Genomic DNA, 19,092 nt, shown 5'->3' on the forward strand with positions numbered 1-19,092 from the left:
GAGGATGTAGATTCCCTCCCCCCTTAACTGTTACCTACAATGGACGGTTAAACAAGTTGTAGTGGCTGTGCAGCTTTGCTGCCTGATTCATTGTGCATTTAATTTGATTCACTGAAGGTGACCTTTTTGTATTTCAGTACACTGATACAAACTTTGCTGGCTCTGATAACCCAGGCTTGCATTGGGCCTTCCTGTCGCAGAAAGAGCATGATAATTGTACCCACATGCTATTATACGGCCTGGCCTTTGGAATGTTTAAATTGATTTGACACAATTTGAATTTCCTCATCAGAGTTGCTCACTTTTAGGGGGTTGGCTAAAAATGTATCTCAGCCATGTCCTTACCCATTATGTGCAAGCTACCCTAAGTGGCAGCTGCACAGTGCAGAAAATGTTTTGGACTCTTATTTGTTGAGAGTTTGGGCCTCTGATCTAGAGAGGAATTACTTTGTTATGTATACACACACACTCTGATACCTTTGAAGATACAAATCATAATTCCACCATTTCTTTGGAGATAATAGGTATCATATTGTAAGACAGTTTATTTGGTTTTTTTCCTGAGTACTTTTTTTGGAGGGGGATGGTAGTTGTAGGTGGTTGTAGTTGTTTTGCCACTCAGATATCTTTCAGAAGACCTGGGAATTGATCCCTGCAGAAGCTTTCCCAAGGGATGGAAATTAAATAATTGCTTAGATAAGGAGGACAAGGCTTCACTCTGGTCTTTTGCCCACCTCTCTTACTTAAGGATGTAAAAAAAAATTAATGCCTGATAAGCCTTTCACTAGGACAGATCATCTCCAGTCTAGCTCTGAATTTTCTTTGTCCTTCCTGGAAGTCACAGGTCTTAAGTCAGTTTTCTAGGAAAGTCTTAATCAGTAAAGCTCCAGTTCCATTTCCTTAGTATAAAATTCCAAGAGTAGATCTAGGCATTTACTATGAAACACAGATTTTTACTCTGCCTCTTTCTTGTTTCTTAAAACATGTCTTAGAGTAGCAGTATTTTTTTCTCTTTTCAGCTCCAGTTTAATGCTAGGATTCAATATAATTGACATATTTCAATTTTCCAAAAGAAGTTTGACTGTAATTTGATGTTTAGACACAGGTTGAATCTTTGCATATTAAGTATTCTAGAAGGGGATCTGATTTTCACAGCAATAAATTTCACCAACTTCTGTTTGTACAGCATCAGAAAACATCTGGTGTTATCAAAACCCAGACAAATGAACTTGCTTTAGAAAAGACTCTGGTTTTCTGCTTGTAATGGCTTCAGCTGTTTATTTTGCCCCTAAATAAAAAAACAAATTTGTGTGCATGGAGTAATATCAAGACCCTTGCATTAATAGATTTTGATATTATCTAAAGCCTGGGGAGCTCTTTTTGCTTACACAATGGTTTGTAATGTAGCTTTTTTGGCTTATGAAAAAGTGCAGTGTAAAAGCTGTTTTCTTTTAACTTGTAGAGAATTCTGTGTGTTTTTGTAGCTCTGATACTTCAGTTTTTCTTGTAAAACTTACCCAAGGAGCAGAGTAGTTTAGTGCATAAAAGTTTTTGGAAATGTAATGGATTTTAGAAAGCTGCTGTGCATGTTTGCACCTGTGCAATCCACCTGTAGGAAGGAGAAGTCCATTCTCTTGACATTTTGTTCACACTTCCATGTGCAACAGATCGATGGTATTAACTCTTCATTAATATATACTGTCTCTAGGTGAACTCACCTTTGTTCATCTGGCTGCTACCTCTATTTAACTTTTTCAGTATGTAGTAATATTTAAGGAGCAGGGAATAGAACATTATCTAATTCCAGGGACTATTCATGATGTGTGCCTGATCCTCAGTGTATAGAGGATAACTGATTCTTTTTCTCCTTCCTATGAAGTTTGAGGATTATAGTGCAAATTCAGATTAAAAGCAGGATAGTTGTCAATAGGGTTTAATCTTCTTGAAATCCACCTAAAATAGAAGTGACTGTAATTCCACCTGAATGGAAGTGACCCTAAGGCACAGAAGTAAAAGATATCAAGTCTGGAGCTACACACCTCCTGCAGAATGGCAGTCTTCATGGTAGTTCTTTCCAACAGTTGTTGCAGCTTTTCAGAGCAGCAGTGACTTCAGTGTTATGGACATTTCTCAAGCCAACTGATATCCCAGTTGTTGGCTTTTTTTCTCAGCTTTCAGGAGTCCTGAACTTGACCAGGACTTGGGGTGCTCTGAGCTGGAGCATTGTCTCCTTGTGGGAGATCAGACTAATATGTTTTCACTTGTCCATTGACACCTTTTCAGGTGCATCATGCCACACAGGTGAAACCGCCAAAGATGCTTGTTGCCATTGTTTGGCTGCTTTTGCAATTTTAGGGATTCCTCAACAGATTAAAACTGATAATGGTCCTGCTTACACTTCTAAATGACTTTGCTCCTTTCTCACCCTATGGGGAATCTCTCATATCACTGGCATCCCTCAGTCCTCCACAGAACAAGCAATTATTGAATGTGCTTATTCAACTCTTAAGTGTCTTTTAGCTCAACAGAAAGGGGGAATGCAGGGATTTATGCCAATGGAACAGCTACATAAAGAACTGTGTGTTTTCAGCTTTTTAAATTGCTATGCTGATAGCAAAGCTCCCCCTATAATAAAACACTTTTCTACTTCTAAAGAAATGTTATTAGACTTGGGGCAAAAAGCATGAGTCCTTGTAAAAGACCCAGAAAGTGGGAAAATCATAGGCCCATTTCCCCTCATTACATGGGGAATGGGTTATGCTTGTGTTTCCACAGATACTGGTCCTCATTGGGTTCCAGTCAAGAACATCAGGCCCTTCATCGAACAACCAGCTGATCCAAATACAGAAAAGGATTAATGTCTTTGAAGAGGTGGTTTGGGTTTCCTAGAGACGTCAAAGTCATGAAAGACAAGTCTTCTGTCCTCGGGGAGCCGGTGGATCTTATGTCCAGAGGTGGTCGGTACTGTGCTCCCTTTCCTTTTGATGACCTTTTTCTTGCTCTAGACTGGCAACACCCAGATCCCAGCCAGTTCATAACATCTTTTGAACATGAACTTTCTGCAGGTCTGTTAATTTCTTTTCCCTGCTTGACCTGTCACACAGGGCATCATCAAGCATGGACTTTGTGTGAGTGTCAAAGGTGTGGGTGCCTTTGGTATTGTGCATCTCACAGAAGAAGAGCTGACTGTCAGCATTGTGACCCTTTAAGGAGCAGTCGGAATAATATACAGATTAAACAGCTTGTGTGTGGGCATCAATATGGTTTGTGTGAACATCAGGAGTTATCAAGTGAGCAATGGCTTGCTGTTGTTAATGAGTTTTGTAGTGTTAGTTCTAACTCCTCCCACAGCAGCAATGTGGAGTCCTCTATTGCCATTGCCTCAAGCTAGTATTTGACTTACACTAGCAAAGGATTTTCTAGTATTAGTATTCTAGTATTTCTTCCTGTTACTTTTACTTGGCCTGTTAATCAGCCAAAAACAAACATATGGGTAACTTTAGCCAATTTAAAAGGGCAAGGTACTTTATGCTTGGCTACAGCCTCTCCTGAAAACCCATCTACTACTTGTCTTGTTGGTTTAACTTTAGATACATCCCCTTTCAGCTCATGCTCTTCATTTTGAGAATTATGCTGATACATGGAACCAATGGGTCCTGGATCTCCCTTGTGCAGCCCTTGAAACTCAGGAATTAGAACTTCTAGGATCTGTGAAAATGGACCTTGTGTTAAATTTAATTATTCTGGGACCAGCCAATCTATAGCATGGGGTGTTTCTCCAAGCCAACTCATATTCAAGACTGCAAGTACATGGTGTAATTACACTTCCACCAACATCTCTCACTCGACTAATGTTCCATTATCATTACCAGCAGGAGTGTTTATTTCTGGAGACAGCTCTGGCTGCTATTCCATCACACATAGAGGGAGGCCCCTGCAGTTTAGGGTGACTCTCGCTGTTGACACCCAACACATCCATGATTTTACAACATAAATTTCTGTGGAGAGGGAAGCGCAGTATTCATGTGTTTAGCCCTGACTGTTTTGGTCACTACAACAGTGTTGGGCTGTCTCCTTTTTGCTCCAGGAGTAGCGTCTGGAAAGACACGGATTGTTAAACCAGCTAGACTGCTGGTTAGCTCAACAAACTAATGCTGCTTCACTTGCTTTAACAGAATTGTTAACCAATATTGATTTGATTCAACATGGTTTACTGCAGAATTGAGCCACTCTTGGGTTTTTGCTTTTAGCACATGGACATGTATTTGAAGATTTTGATATCAACCTTTCAGATCACTCACAGTCTATTCCTGTGCATATTAAAGCTTTAAAAGATAATGTAACCAAATTAAAAACAGTAGATGGAGCTGATTGGCTTAACAATCTTTTTGGAGACTGGGGGATCACTGGATGGGTCCAAAATTTAATTAAGATGGGAATGTGTGTATTAGGGAGGCTATTAATTATAGTGATACCTGCCTCGCTTGATTCAATGTATTCAGAGATTGATTAATAAATGAATAAAACAAATAACGATTGTAGAACAAAAAGGGGGAAATGTAGGAGATCAGACAGCTACAGAAGTTAAGTTGGGTAGCACCACAGACCTCCTGCCCTGGTACAGTGGAAGCCATGGGAGAGATAAACTCAAGGCAAGAACAAGAAGTGAAGACATCACATTTGATTGCTCTGGTGCAAGAGGATATTAAGAAGGACTTGATAACTGAAAAGATTATGTTGCTAAGGGAAGAGGGGCAGGGGGTTCTGAGTTGAAAATTTTGTGTGGAAGTAACAGAACTCTAAATTCTGGTGATTAGTGTAATAAATGGGCTTTGCTTGCATACAGCATGGTCTGTCTCTCTCAATTGCTGCATCTCCTGACTCATGGGTTGGCCATGGGCTCCCCTTTGTGTTATGACAGGAGAAAATCCTGATACAAGGCGCAGGTTCCATGGTTCCAGGAAAATACTCATGCTTCCTTCTCCAGCTCTGAGTGTAAATAGCTTTGCGAGGGCAACCTTGCTCACTCCTTCCAGCCCTGGTGCTCTAAGTCACACTCTTGTTTTCTGTTTTCTCAGGATTAAACTCATAATTGCTTCTTGGCCTTTTAAAGTTTTTTCCTTCTGGCACCTCCACCAAGCTGGGGTGAGGTCATGAGGGTTAAATCAGTGGAATGCCCCAGGCTTTGCAAAAACATTTCTACTACTTCAAGGTTGATTATTTCCCAAAAGTAGCTTCTAACAGAGACCTTTTAGGAGCGATCCAGTGACTTGGTAAACAACTTCTGCTGTTTCAGCTCCATGAATGTTTATTAAAAAGCTTAAGTGCTTATATAATTTAGCCGAAGAAAGGTGATTTAGAATATTAAAATAAAAAGAATTATTGCAAATTTCACAAACTATTTTCAGATTCCAGTTAGTAACTTTTTGTGATGAATATCTGCACAATTGAAACAAAGCAGCTGCTGTCTGCAGAGAAGTGAACATTTGGACAATTTGTCTACTTTTGGAAAAACCACAGTACCTTTTATGAAGATATATGGAAAAATAAAGGAAGGGTGTAATTTTAGAAGAAAATCCAAATGGTAATTTTCGTTACTTTCATATTTTAAAATTGGTAATAAGATATTCCATAGTACTTCTTGCTTTGTGGAGAGAAAGATCGAAAATTTTATTAGATACAACTTATGCTAAAAGCATTTTATTCAAGAAGGTGTTAATGGTTGTTATTGAGCACTTAGACTAACAATCCTTACCTATTGTTAGTGCTAAATTACATTTCATTTTGACAGTTGACCACTGTGTCACTTTTCCAGAGACTATTTTCTTCTTGCAGTGAATGTGACATAAGGAGAATCGTTTATCTATGAATATTGTTTCTTGTAGATTTTTTGTTCTTACCAAGATGCTTTAACAGGCTTCAAGATTTCTGGGAAGAGTGGTTTTTTTTTTTGTTCTGAGTTTTTTTCCGTGCAAAAGTTGTAAAGTGTTGAAAGCATAGATTTTCCTTGATTAATGTAGCCTTTGAGATTCTCAGCTTCTTGGCAACCTGTCCCTGAAGATTCCTTTTTTTTTTTTTTTCTTCCCATCACCTTCTTCCTCTTCCCTCCAAGATGCAGAGGAGTAAAAAGGTATCTACCTGCTAGGGAAAAATATGCTTGAGCATAGCAAGAGGAATTAGTCTTATTCCTAGCTTTAAAGCTGAAGTTGTTCCTGAAGTTGTACAGACATAAGGCATAGTGGATCTGTGAAAACAATGTGACATAACAGAAACTTGATTTAGTGTAGCAACAGTTAAGCCTCTGATTATGCACTCCCGTTTCTGAATTGTTGTCTGTAGGATTTTGCAATTAGAAAGCCTTTAAAAGAACCGGACTCCAGTGATTCAAAACCGTGCTGGTTTGTTTTAGATTATGAAGAAAAACCAGTTATATGTTGTCTTTGCATTCAGAATAACATGAATGTCAGAAAGTAGTGAACACAAGGTGCATAGTCTTTTCTAATTGTCTTGAGTTTCTAAAAGATGCTTCAGGTTGGGGTTTCCCCTTTCTGTGCTTGACTCTGGAAACGCCTGTTGTTAAGTGGTGGTGAGTATGTGAAAGTATTTGCAAGAAAAGTTACTGTCTGTGTAGGCTTAACCAATGACCATTAGAATAAGCAGTGCAACTGCAGAGGAAAAAGCCACAGCTCTCAGGTTTTTGATGTTCAGTTTGTCATGCCTTTTTTCTCATTGGCTCAAAATCTTCCTTTTTTTTGTTCTGAACATTTTAGGAAATAGGCTACATAGCAATGACTCTTGATGCTGAACATGGGGATTCTTAACTGCAGCTGTCCCTGGAGTACAGCTCACCAATGACATAAATAAATGAGGACACTTCTCTTGTCTGTGAGAAGCTTACAAAGCTGCTTGCTCTCTCTGACAATTGATGAAGAATTGGTTGAGACTTAAAGACCCTTAAGACAACATTTATTCATAACATTTTCTCACTTTATTTTTGTATTTCTTATCTGAGAGCTTCCTTGCATTAATACATGAATTTTGAGGTATAAATACCTCTACTTAATGAAGAGCATTACACATAGATATTTTCTATATGTAACTGTGTGTGAGGGAACTACAGTTTGGGTTTAGTATAACTAACTCTAAAATTCAGAGGCTATTATTTATCATAGTCATGACTGACAGTCTTTTAAAAAATGTATATATATCTATTAATAGCTGGGGTCATTGTGTTAAAACATGTCTTTTTTTTCCACTTGTGCTGAAGCCAGATTAGTTTTATTCAAGTATCCTCAGGTACTCAGTATCCAGTTCCTGATAGAGCCTTATGAGGTGAAGACCCTCATTTGGGACAGGACATTTTGTGTGTTTTGTTTACACAAATGTGTATTTAATTCACTTTAAGGTGTATGATAAAAATTCCTCAACTTTTCTTTGTTTGTAAGGTTCCAGCATAGACAGCTACTTCTACAAGAATCTAAAAGGGTGTGAAAAACTGTATTTGCAACTTCTGAAAACTAGTAGAAGAATATGAAAAGTACTAGGCTTTAGAGCAGGTTATGTCTTTTACTTGTATCTCAAGGTATTGCAGCTGTTAACAATCAAACAAGTTTTTTACCAAACAGTTCTAGGAAATCAAAAGGTATTGCCAGATTTGGTATGTAAAATAGCAGCTCTGAAACAATGATCTGAATCACTGCCTTTCCTAGGCTTTGTAAATGATTGTTGTGGCTGATCAATAGGTTTTCTCTTAGCAGAGAATGTGGTGAACCCTCCTCTCTTGGTCCCATTCCAGTGTTGGATGATAAGAACATAACTAATTCATCATCTCTCTACAGTTTGCCAGTAATCTGTTATTAATGCTTGTATTCAAGTAAATAAAACTAAACCTGACAGATGTAAAAACTGTTGCATTCACATCCTTATGATGCAGTGAGGTGTAAAAAATTGGCTAGGAACTGAAAAGCATAGCTTTTCATGAAGCCTAATGACAGTGTCTAACTTCCTGATGAAAACACATTTTTGTGAATGTCAGTGCACAGAGAATTGTTTAGACAGACTGCAATGATGATTGCTAAAGAAATATTGAAAGCAATAAAATATAGGATAACAACTTTCCATTGGTTTTGTTATAATTCAAATACGTTATCACTTGTATAGTATCATTTCATATGAAGAGTCACATAGAGTGTGACAGCTGATCCTTGAGAAGGATGTCATGGGGAAAAAGGCTTTCTTCTAATATCTTGAAGACTTAATATGGATGTTGTCATGTGTTTTGTGTCTAAAACCCAATATTATGGAAATTTGAGACAGAAGACAATTTGAATTAAATTTTTTTTTCTTGTGGATGGTGTTTGAGGCTCCCACTAAGTTTCATTAGTAATTAAAAGATCCTCTTCTGAAGAGAATTGATTTGGGGTGTAATCTTACTCAGTGGAAATACTTTGTTGAAGGGAGCATCTCGTTGCATTGTTTTTGCCTCTGCAAATCAAGCCAACCAAAGGAGGCTGCTCTCTAATGGTATCCAGTACAAAAGGTTACATTTCTGAAAGGTGATTGTTTCCTTATGATTGTTTATGTATTGCATTTATGCTGAGCTACTGCTTATCTAATAATTGCAATACTTAGTGGTATAATTACTTTTTTAGAAAGGAAAAGTTTTTATCCTCTTAAAATAATGGGTCACTATGTACATGAGTTAGTAAAACCCTTTGAGTTCCCTTGACACTGGAAATAAATTGCAAATCTTTGATCTCATTCATCTAAATTATACCTCTGCTAGGAAATCTCAATTAGAGGTTAGCAGGGTGCAGGCAGTAGAGCTGCACTGCTTTAGGTTCTTACAACAGAAGGAAGCCTTGAGGGGGGCTGTGTGTGTGCTCTGCCTAATCCCTGCACTCCTGAAGCCAGGAATGCAGCAGGGCTGTGCAGAGCTGTCTGCTGCTTTGGGCATTTGGAGACAAGGCCACGTCCTCTCAATGAGCTCACGGATTTGGCTGTTCTGGGGTAACTCTTAGTCCCCCATTATCTGCTGCCTTGACAAGAGGTGCATGTCCTGTTATTGATGTCAGTATCTCCATGAGGAGTCAGGGGCATTCTCACTCAAAACCAGAAAGCAGAACTCCAGGTTCAAATGATTGCTCAGAGCGGAAACGATCTGCCCTGAATTTACAATGTTTATAATAATGTGTTCACTAGCTGTTTGCAAAATCTTCACAAATCTCAAGTCTTTGCTCCCTTAGCTCCACACACCCTGTCCTTTCTGAATGAGTTAGGTTGTCTTTAAAGCAAATGAAAATATCACATTGTTAATTTGTCTGTTTTACTATAGAAAATAAATTATTTACATGATCAGCAAAAAATACTTTAAGATACAACTTTGACACTATTTTTCTTTTTTATTTTCAAACCTTAATTCAGTGTTGCTTTTTAAAACCTTAATTCAGTGTTGATTTATGGTATCATGGGAGGGAAACAAAAATGAACTTTGAAAGAATTGAATTTTATTTTCTCTTAAGAGGTTAAAATAATGTACCTGTAGATTGTTTTGTTGTAACAGTATTTATCAGAGTAGAGTCAATTTAAGCTTTTGTTCTGTTACATCTGCAGAGAGACAGATGGCTGAAAAGAATATAAAGAATGCAGTATTTTTCTAGTTCTTTCTGTTTTCAGTGAAAGTGCTCATTGGGTCCCTTGGCTGCCTGAATACAGATGCAGAAAACAGGAAGAGATAGTGCAAGAAAAAGAATTTGTATATGAAATTTGATCCAGTGAAATACAGAAAACCTCCCCATATTCTCCACTCCTTCCAAACCAAATTACTGAGAGCTAAGTAACAACAAAATCCTAAAAATTCATATCTTAACTGAGTTTTTACATTGGTCATGTTGTGTGCTCTTGGACAAACTGGGCTGACTTTTTTTTAGATGTTAAACTTTTATAAGTGACCACGCACAATACTTTGTTCTGTCACTTTGAATTTCTGTTCATATCTCCAGTTCAGTGAACCTTTTCCAGTGATATCAAACATGACTCAGTATTGGGAAATGCTATCAGAATATTAAATTTGAGGTGCTTTATTTCATTTTCAAGTTTCATTTATTGATAGGACACATCCCTCTAATATGCATAATTAATGAAACCCCTTAAGCCCAGTCCATCTGAGTGCTGCTGGCTATTCAGCTAGTAGCAGAGGGATCATCATAAATACCAAGCCCTTTTTTTGCTCCACTGTTTAAAAACAAAAGCTTTTCTCTCTCTCAAATGATATATTTGGTATATATTTGTTGAAAAAAGCCCCAACAAACCACAAGAAACTGTCTCCTGGTGGTAAGGTCAGAGGTGATTGCTGTCACACAAGGGAGGAGCTTGACTACTTCTTCAGGGAGATACAAGAAGAGCTGGCTTATTGAATTGACAGATTTTGCCTCTAAAAGGCAGTGAAGGAGACTTGCTGAGACTTCAGGATCAAAGAAAATGTTTTTAAACATAGACATGGTGGAAGAGTAGATAGCCAGGTGATGGGAAGCTGTAGAAAATCAAAGAGGGATACCTGGAAACAAGAGATGATGAGGAATGTGAAGGAAGTTTTAGACTGAAGGATGTATTGGAATCTGCAGAAGAAATACATTTGATATAGGAGATATGGTAAAATATGGAGTGCAGGGATGATGAGTTACTAATTCTAATAAGCAGCTTGCACTTACATTCATCACTGCATTTCAATTATTGAAAAATCAAAACTTTATTTAAGGAAAAGAAATGTTCAGAAATAGCCCTTCATATAGTTAATAGCCTGTCTGGTCAGTGAGCTGCCAAATATATGCTGAGCTTAGTATTCCCACTGTGATTTCCTTTTCCATAATGGAAAGAGCAGGAATGGCTTTCATAAAGACTATTTGTCATCTTTTAAAGAATGTATTGGATTTTTTATTTTTTTTCATTCTAAAAACATGGCCTTTGGCATTCACAACATGCATTTTTCATAAATGCAATTCCTTGGCAGAGTGAACTATTCTGACGTTTGTAAGAAGTACGATTGTATCAGGAAAAAAACTTTAAGCAGTTGAATGCAGGATACTATAGAGTTTTTATAATGCAGAAAAAGTGTTTCCTAGAAAAAATCATCAGATTGTTTTAAGGTTTTACTGAAAATATTTTACTTCAAAAGCTTAAATTATATTTGATCTGTTAAAATTTTGTGCTTTTTCCTACATTCCTGCTTAAACTATGATTAGAATGTTAGTTCAAAGATACAATTCCTAATGAAGCCTGCTCACATAATTGCTGGAAAATTATGTTGGAATTGTTGGAAAATTGTTGCAAAAATTGTTTCCATAACTCTGGTAATCTACTAAAGATAAAATGAATTAGACTAGAACCACAATTCTTTTTCTCTTTCCCTTTCCCTCAAAAAAAACCCAAACCCAAACAACCAACCCCAAACTTGTCCTGTTGCTTACAGGTATTACCTATAGATAAACCTTTTGGTGTTAGAATAAGAATTGTTAGATTTCAGTTTAGCAGAAAATAGTGCTGACCCTCTCTCCTGTTGGCCTTGGTACAATTCTTACCATTTGATGTGAAAGGAAGGAATCTGAAAAATGAACAAGAACTGCCAGCAGTATGAGAAAGTATATTTTAAATTACTCTATTAAAGCTGTTTAGCTCACTAGCTTGGATAGTGATAGATAGCTTAGATATCTTAGATATTGAATAATTGCCCACTTTCTGTTACCGTAGTTGAAAAATTGTAAATCTGTTTGCTTTCTCAAAAATCTCCATTGCCTTCTAAAAATCACATTTGCAACAGTTTTTAAATGGCATTCTTAAATTCCCAACTGTTATCAGCAGCAGTAGGACTTTAGTGGCTATTGACTACTGAAACTGTCTTTGACTTCAGTATTAAATATTCTGTTTTACAAGGACATTTATGGAGTAAAAAGAATTCTCTGCCTCCTTCCCTCCCCATAATTAATAATTTTGTCATGGGCCCTCTCTGTGCCTCTTCTGTAACTATGACTCACCTTAATACCAGGGTTTGACATTAGAAGCCTCTCCAGAGAGGAAGAAAATCATTCAGAAATGAGCTGTATAAAGGTTATTAAAGCAACACTTAAGATTCTAGTCCTGCACATTTTCCTTTGCCCCTAATTACATGCCAAGAAGAGCAATGTAGAATTTTCAGTATATACATATGCTGAATGTATCTTTATCAGTGGAAAAGTACCTACAGGGAACTGAAAGTTTACTCCCAGCAGTCACATATATTGCTTATAAACATTTGGAATGCTGTTTTTTTCAAGAATGGGGAGAAGATCTTGGGGGTCGAGTGTCCCAAAATTACACATTGAAGTACATATGTAATAGGATTCTTTTCTTACCCCTTGTTGCCTGGGTCAGGTTTTTAGCTGATGTTGTTTTATTGACTACACTGTTACTCTTTCTATAAGTAAAGGCAAATTGCACAAGAAAGTTTCGAACATTGAGTAGATGCTGTGTAAATACATCCCTGCTTGCAATCTTCCCATGTGTCACCTCCCAGAAAGCTCCAGGTCTAACCTGAATATCAATAGCCACAATACATGGAACAGTGTATTATTTTTCTGAATAACTTTGAAATGTAGCAAAAACCCATTTACGTTAAGTTTTTCTGTTTCTAAAGCTTCTAAAATCCATGTAGACTGGGAACAAGTTAATTTTTAACCACCAGAGCGTAGCATGCTCAGTTCCATTGCTAGTACAGGTAGCAGACAGGGGCAGCTGCAGAGCAGTGATAATTTGCAGTGTGGCTGTTCCAGCTTGCAGTGAGTGACCCTGGCGAGGTGTAGTCCTTTCAATTAGCAGGATGAGGCAGTGAATTCCCCTGCCATTATGTTCTTGTTGCCAGGATCTGCTGCTGATTTACAAAATATTGCATAGGTTGGCCATTAAAGTCTAATTCCTTCAATAACAATTTAACACAAATTTCCTTTCCTAATTTTTAAAACTGTCAGAGTCTTTTTCTAACCAATTTTTTCAACCTTGTGTCAAATTAATGATTTAAGACTGTAAAAGGTCTCTAGAGCTTTATTTTTTTTGTTGGCTTTTTCAGTGAAGTTTGCCTAATACTGGATGAAATTATTTTGCCCTCATGAGGGGTAAAGAGGTAATTCAGCTTAGCTGAGCAAAGGTGCAATTTTTGATATTTAGTGCTTACTAAAAAAACTTCAAGTAATTGAAGCATTTCTAAAAGCTTTAGAATTCTCAAACTGTTTAGGCTGCTTCTGCTAATTAATAATAATAAGGCAGCACCACAAAGGCATGTTTTAGCCAAAATGAGAATTTCCTAAATTGACAGAACTTTTAATAGAGTTTTTTCAAGAAACAGAAAAGGCAGTGCTAGAAAAAAAGTTGTGAATTATGAAAATCTGGAAATTCTATTTTATCCATAGGCATGTTTTGTAAAATAGCATTTAAGTTAGCTTGTTTCTCAGTTCTTCAAATTCAGATATTTTTTGACAGTAAAAAATTGGAATGCTGAGCTTGAAATCACTGATCTGGTTACTAAGTCAAAACAAGAGACAGATATTGTAGAATTATGCTGGGTGTGTATGTAATCTATTTTTTTTGTCTTGTTCATGCTAAATACCCACTATAAAAGGTAGTTAGACTGGGCATGAACAATTATCGGGGGTCATGTCTTTAATGGTTGTTTTTCCACTTTAGCATCTATGAATACAAATTTTGTTTTCTTAACAAAATATACAGTTTTTCTTATTTTAAAGCTTTCCCTCTTTCTTTATTTCAAGGATGCATCCCCATTTGTTTTGGTTTTCTAAGCACATAATAGTCCTAATTTGTAAATCAAATAATTCTGTTTATTTTGAAACACTTTCCCCAAGTGTAGTTCCGATGTTCTGGCCCTTGTGTCATTATTGATGTTCAGGGCAATGGGAATGGGGCAGCGTTTCTGCTGCTCCTTGGCTCTTAAAATTCATGTCATTTACTTAAAAATTAACTTTCATGGTGCACAAGCAGTGAGGGCATCTGTTGAAAAACTTCTTGATGTTATTTTTAGATATTATTCATTTCAATATGTGTTGCTTTTAATATTCTACTTCTTGGTCAGATGATGAGGAAACAGCTACACTGTAGCGTTGTCACTATTGATACCTGCGGAGTGTTTATACTCAATTAAAATATGCAAAATTGAGAAATAAGTTTTGATTAAAAACTCATTTTACTTAGCTGATGTGAAGTTTGATAAAGGTTTTGAATCTCTGAACTAGCATTCATGTTATTGCACCAGCATCTGTGCTGTGTTCCAGATTTCTTTCTGATATTGCCTTCAAAATGAGTATCATGTCTCCTTATAGTTCTCTGTTGGATATTTTCTGGTTTGCCAGAAGGTGTTTAATTACAAACTAAGCTTATGGAAGTATTTGATTCAAACTGAAAAATGTTTTTCTGATTTTTGGATCTAATCCTTTGTGATGTTTTTACTTATTTAGATTGTAATATGTCTATTTTAGTAATTTAAAAACCTTTAGGTACTTTACATTTACTTTCAGGGTTGTCTATTAAATTTTTCATGTGATGCAGTCTGAATTCCTCACTGTTACTGGTGTGGCTTCTCCCTTGCTTACACGCAGGTTGTGTGCACATATTTGTATTTTTATACTTGTGAGTATTTCCCTATGTTCCTGACTCTGTCTTGTATCTTGAAAAATAGTTTGGGAACATGCAGTTATCAGTATGTACAAAAAAATTTTAATAATTCAATAATGCTGAGTGCTGCTACTTTGCCAGAATCTATTTTCTGTTGTAAAATGAATAAGCAGATTTAATTAGGGGAGTTAGAAGGAGTATTACTTGAGAAAAAGAAGTATTCTGGTGCATAATTGGTGCTAATTCAGGTACTTTAGGTACAAATTTTGACCAAATGATTCCTGCCTCGACACCTGGAGGATGCACTGTTTGTGTATTGAGGGGAGGAACTGTAGGGTCACTGTTTATATGCAGCTGGCCAGGGGATTGCAGCCATTCATTTCCTAAAGGTGGTTTTATTATTTGCTTGCTTGTAAATGTTACTGTTCCAATCTTGTCCCATCCTCTGTTTGAGGTGGAAGTGAGGAGAATTCCTGCTAACAGGCAGTCAAAGCACAAGTCATGTCATGGCCCACTGGGGTTACCTGGTTCTCAAGCCTCAGTAAGGGCTTTAAGTTCCTCTCTTGATACTTAGTCTGGAATTTAGTTATTTAAGAGTCTGACTTTTATCTTAAATCTCTATGAAATGAGATTTGTTGGAAAACATGCACAGCTTGAACTTCAGTCAAAAGCCTGCATTTAGGGAACACATTCCCTTTCACGGTCACCCACAGAGCAAACATTTAGAAATGCTTTGCAGACAATTGATTTGCTTAATCCTTTATCAAGTTATGTTTTGAATCTCAGTTTTTAAGAACCAATTTTCTAACACATTTTATGTGATAACTGCATTATTGATACCTGCAGAAATAAGTATTCTATTTCTTGTGTTATCCCAGGCTTTTTCTGACTGTAGTTAATTCACTGTGTGTTATATCCCTTCCATAGAAAGTCAGCTGCAAGTAAATCCCGTATTTGCTTTCATCATGGGGATTATGGCATACAGGAGTGAATCAGTTCTACATTTGACCAGTAACTCAGTAACCACTTTCTTAAATAAAATCCTGACCTTTAAAAAGTCTCATCAAATGTGATGTGTTTTGTGCACTGAGTGTGTGTCTCCCTTCCAAGAGTGGCAATAGGAATGGCAAACTGATAGAAATTCTGGGCAAGGTACAGATCAGATTGATTTACTTGGTGTACAGCTGCTTTGAACCTGTTTGCAATGGACACTTGTGGTACTAATGAAGGTCTTTTCTCTTGGAATATTTTCACTCCCTTGATCCTCATTTTTTCTGGGTGTTTTTTTGTTTTTTTTTGGTTTTTTTTTTTTATGGTAGTGTTGCACCATCTTATTGCAGGATGAACTCTGAATTTGTTATAAAGCTATAGTTTTCCATTAAAACTATTGTAACTGCTTGCTTAAATCCAGTTTTGATAAAGCAGAAAGTTAATTCTGTTTCTAAACCAAGTAAATCTCTACCAACCTGTCTCATTTCATCAGTGAGAACTTGTGAGATTTTGTAGTTTCAGGAATCTTTCTCTGTTACTGGTACAGATCAGTGGAACCGTAGCAACTTAATATTTTTGTTGGAATGGGGATGAAGGGATAGACTTTCCTATGCTAGCAACAGAGCTGGCTGTAGCCTATAGAAAAATTTATTATAAGGCTTTTTTTATTGCATTACTGATAAACCCAGGCTGCACTGGTGTATAGTATGCATGGACACCTCCCTTGTACTTGATTTATAGCAGTTCTATAATTTTTAGAAAAAGAACTTTTGAATTTCTTGTAATGAGAGCTTTTCATATTTTCTGTTTTTCTGTGTGATTTATAAGAAGTCTATTTCTCTTTTATACATTGCCCTGATTTCTAGGAAGATTTTGTAAATGTTCCTAATTGCCAGTTTGCACCCAGAAATCAGAATTACTGATTGCTTTGGGCCAATTTATAACACATCTCATGTAGCTGTACTCAGTTTAGGAATTACAATACCACAATATAGTTCTAATAGAGGCTGAACTGCCTTTTTTTTTCCCTCATATTTGTCATTACCACTCAAATAACTCACTCCAAAGTGTCTGTTGGTGTGCTGCCTCATGAGTGTTTAATGATGACTTTCATTCAGTCTGAGCTGTCAGTAGGTCAGAGATGCCTCATATCTTGGATGGAGTTATGAAATATCCTGAGTTTATTACCCTATTAAAATTCATTTTAAATGTCAAAGTTTCTAATTTGAACAAGGAAATTTAGTTTAGGAGCATCTTCAAAGTAGCACACAATTTCCTCCTTGAGTATCAAGTGCAGTATCAGATAAAAATAAAAATAATTTTACAGCATATGATATTTAATTCTTTCTGTGTTTTAACTTCACGTAGTTTGCAGAGGGGGCTATAAGAAATAATCTTTCTGTGGTCTTTTATGATTTACTTTTTATGTTAAAAGCAGTTTGGAGGAAAAGCCTGTCTAACTGAAGATACTGATGATTTTAATAAAACAAACCCCAACATTCTCAGCAAAGCCCACTGCAATTTTTTCCTTTAGAAAATTCTATGCTTTGCTATCCCCAGAATGCCTTATTGTTTGCTTTCACCCAGTTTGTTGTCTGTTCTGTTCTGTGATGATAATTTAATTTTTCTCCCTTGCCAAGCTGTGGCCTGTTTGCCCAGGCCTTGTCCTCTCTGCTGGCTGGGTTGTGTTGGGTCCTCTTCTCACAGGAGAAGTTCAGGTTGTTGAAGGTGCAGGTGAAATATTATGGGGCAAATAGATGGCCAAGCTAGATGGTAGTGTGAGTCTAGAATTGTCCAGATGAGCATGAAGATTATCAGGTAATCATCAAAAGAAATGTTTTTCTGAGCCTTTTCAGTGTGGTACTGCTTTTGAAGCTGGACCCACAGTTGTTCTGTCAACTGCTTGTAAAACCTGAAGCTTTGATAAATAGTCTCTTTTCTTGTTAATAAAGAAAGGTCATTAAAGATATCAGATATCAGAGGTACTGGCTTGTTGCTCTCTGATTAATTCCTTGTGTGGAAGTATGAGATTAACCATGGAGGACAAAAGACATGATAAATTCATTTAGTGATAAGGACTTAGAGTCATCAGGAAGTAGCTTGCTGGTTTGTGAAGCTTAAATGTTAAGTTCCCTCACCAAAAAAAAAATTGTGGTGTTCATTTCAGTATCATTAGATCACTGTTGAGTTTTGAGGGTGGCTCATGTGAAGCTCAATGAGGAAAATGTGCAATGTATGTCTCAAATTCTGTCAAATAGTCAGATAGCATTTGATATCACACAGGAATTTTAATTTCCAAAGGAAATTATAGCAGCATAGGAGAAAATAACTGTAATTTTTCAATGGTAATGAATTTTGTTTGATACAAGCCTCTTAGTCTTTGATACCTCCATCATAATGGTGTGTAACACTCTCCAGAGTTCCCCCATTACTGTAACTTTCTCTCCAGACTAATTTACATGTTTGCATGCTCAGAGTCTGTACAAAGAGCTATCATTTTCAGAGATGCTGGCCTGCATCCTGAATTGATCATTGCTGTACCTGTGGGGCTGAGTAGCTATCCCTAATGTCAGTAGTCTATTTTCAATGTTAGAAGTCTGTATTGTATTCCAAAATTCTTAATAAAGCAGCCTTAAATTGCTTATATTAAAAAAAATATATTAATGGCAATGAAAACTTGGATTTAATCATGGCATTTTCATGACTTGAACTTCAAAAGTTTTGATGACATCCTACATTTATTTAGAATGTAAGTCACAGTTATGCAGTCATTATCAAATGTTAGCCTTCTCAGCTGAATCTGTTCCTATGAACAGATTTACAAAAATTACTTGTTTCTTGTGGCCACACAGAAAGGAGACTCTTGGTTTTGTTCTACAAAGTGAACAAAAATGCAACCTGCCTTAAATTCTGGTATTGATGTAAGAAGAGTTAATATTGGGAAATTGAATTACTTTCATGTGCTCTAAATATAAGTTTCAAGACAGTTAATTTCAGAATGGCGTTTCTCAGCAGATGTGTGGAATTTATAATAGATCTCATCCTCACTATGAGCCTTAATATACAATTATATAAAAATTCTAGAAATGTCAAGTAGGGAAAAATTCTTAATGCAAATCAATAACAATTTGGCCATACTGCTAGATCAGTTGTATTTTGAGGTTTGTAATTTTTCAATGAATAGACAATAATGTTTTACATAAGCATTGTAATTTCTTTTTATATTGATCTGTCTTGATAGTTCCTTTAGTTATTAGCATGACTATTATTTGTTTGACACTACCACCTAGTGAATGTGTTTCTTGTCATAAGCTGCAGTGCAACTTCCTGCTCACACACAGAAGATACCTTGCCAATAATACCAAAAGCAGGACAAAATATTATCTCCCTTTTACAGATGGTCTGCTTAATGTGAGTACTTACCTTGGCTTCTGGGCAGGGTTGTACAAT

The 19,092-nt window shown here is 36.6% G+C and overlaps 1 protein-coding gene across 9 annotated transcripts in view; it reads left to right on the top strand.

The window, feature by feature from the left end:
• The window catches only part of FHIT (fragile histidine triad diadenosine triphosphatase), a 512,254-nt gene that overhangs the window by 40,000 nt on the left and 453,162 nt on the right, over nucleotides 1-19,092 (top strand). For 2 of the 9 annotated variants that reach the window (XM_064724135.1, XM_064724142.1), the window contains exon 2: nucleotides 2,776-2,961. The exons of 5 other annotated variants lie outside the window; for them this stretch is intronic. The gene's annotated coding sequence lies outside the window, so the exon portion shown is untranslated. Of the gene's footprint in view, nucleotides 1-2,775; nucleotides 3,291-3,590; nucleotides 4,846-19,092 lie in introns of those variants that run through there. 2 more of the 9 variants (XR_010441829.1, XM_064724136.1) reach the window with 2 other exon arrangements.

Source organism: Zonotrichia leucophrys, chromosome 12 (genome assembly GCF_028769735.1).
Source record: "Zonotrichia leucophrys gambelii isolate GWCS_2022_RI chromosome 12, RI_Zleu_2.0, whole genome shotgun sequence".
In the NCBI taxonomy this organism is placed as follows: Eukaryota; Metazoa; Chordata; class Aves; order Passeriformes; family Passerellidae; genus Zonotrichia; species Zonotrichia leucophrys.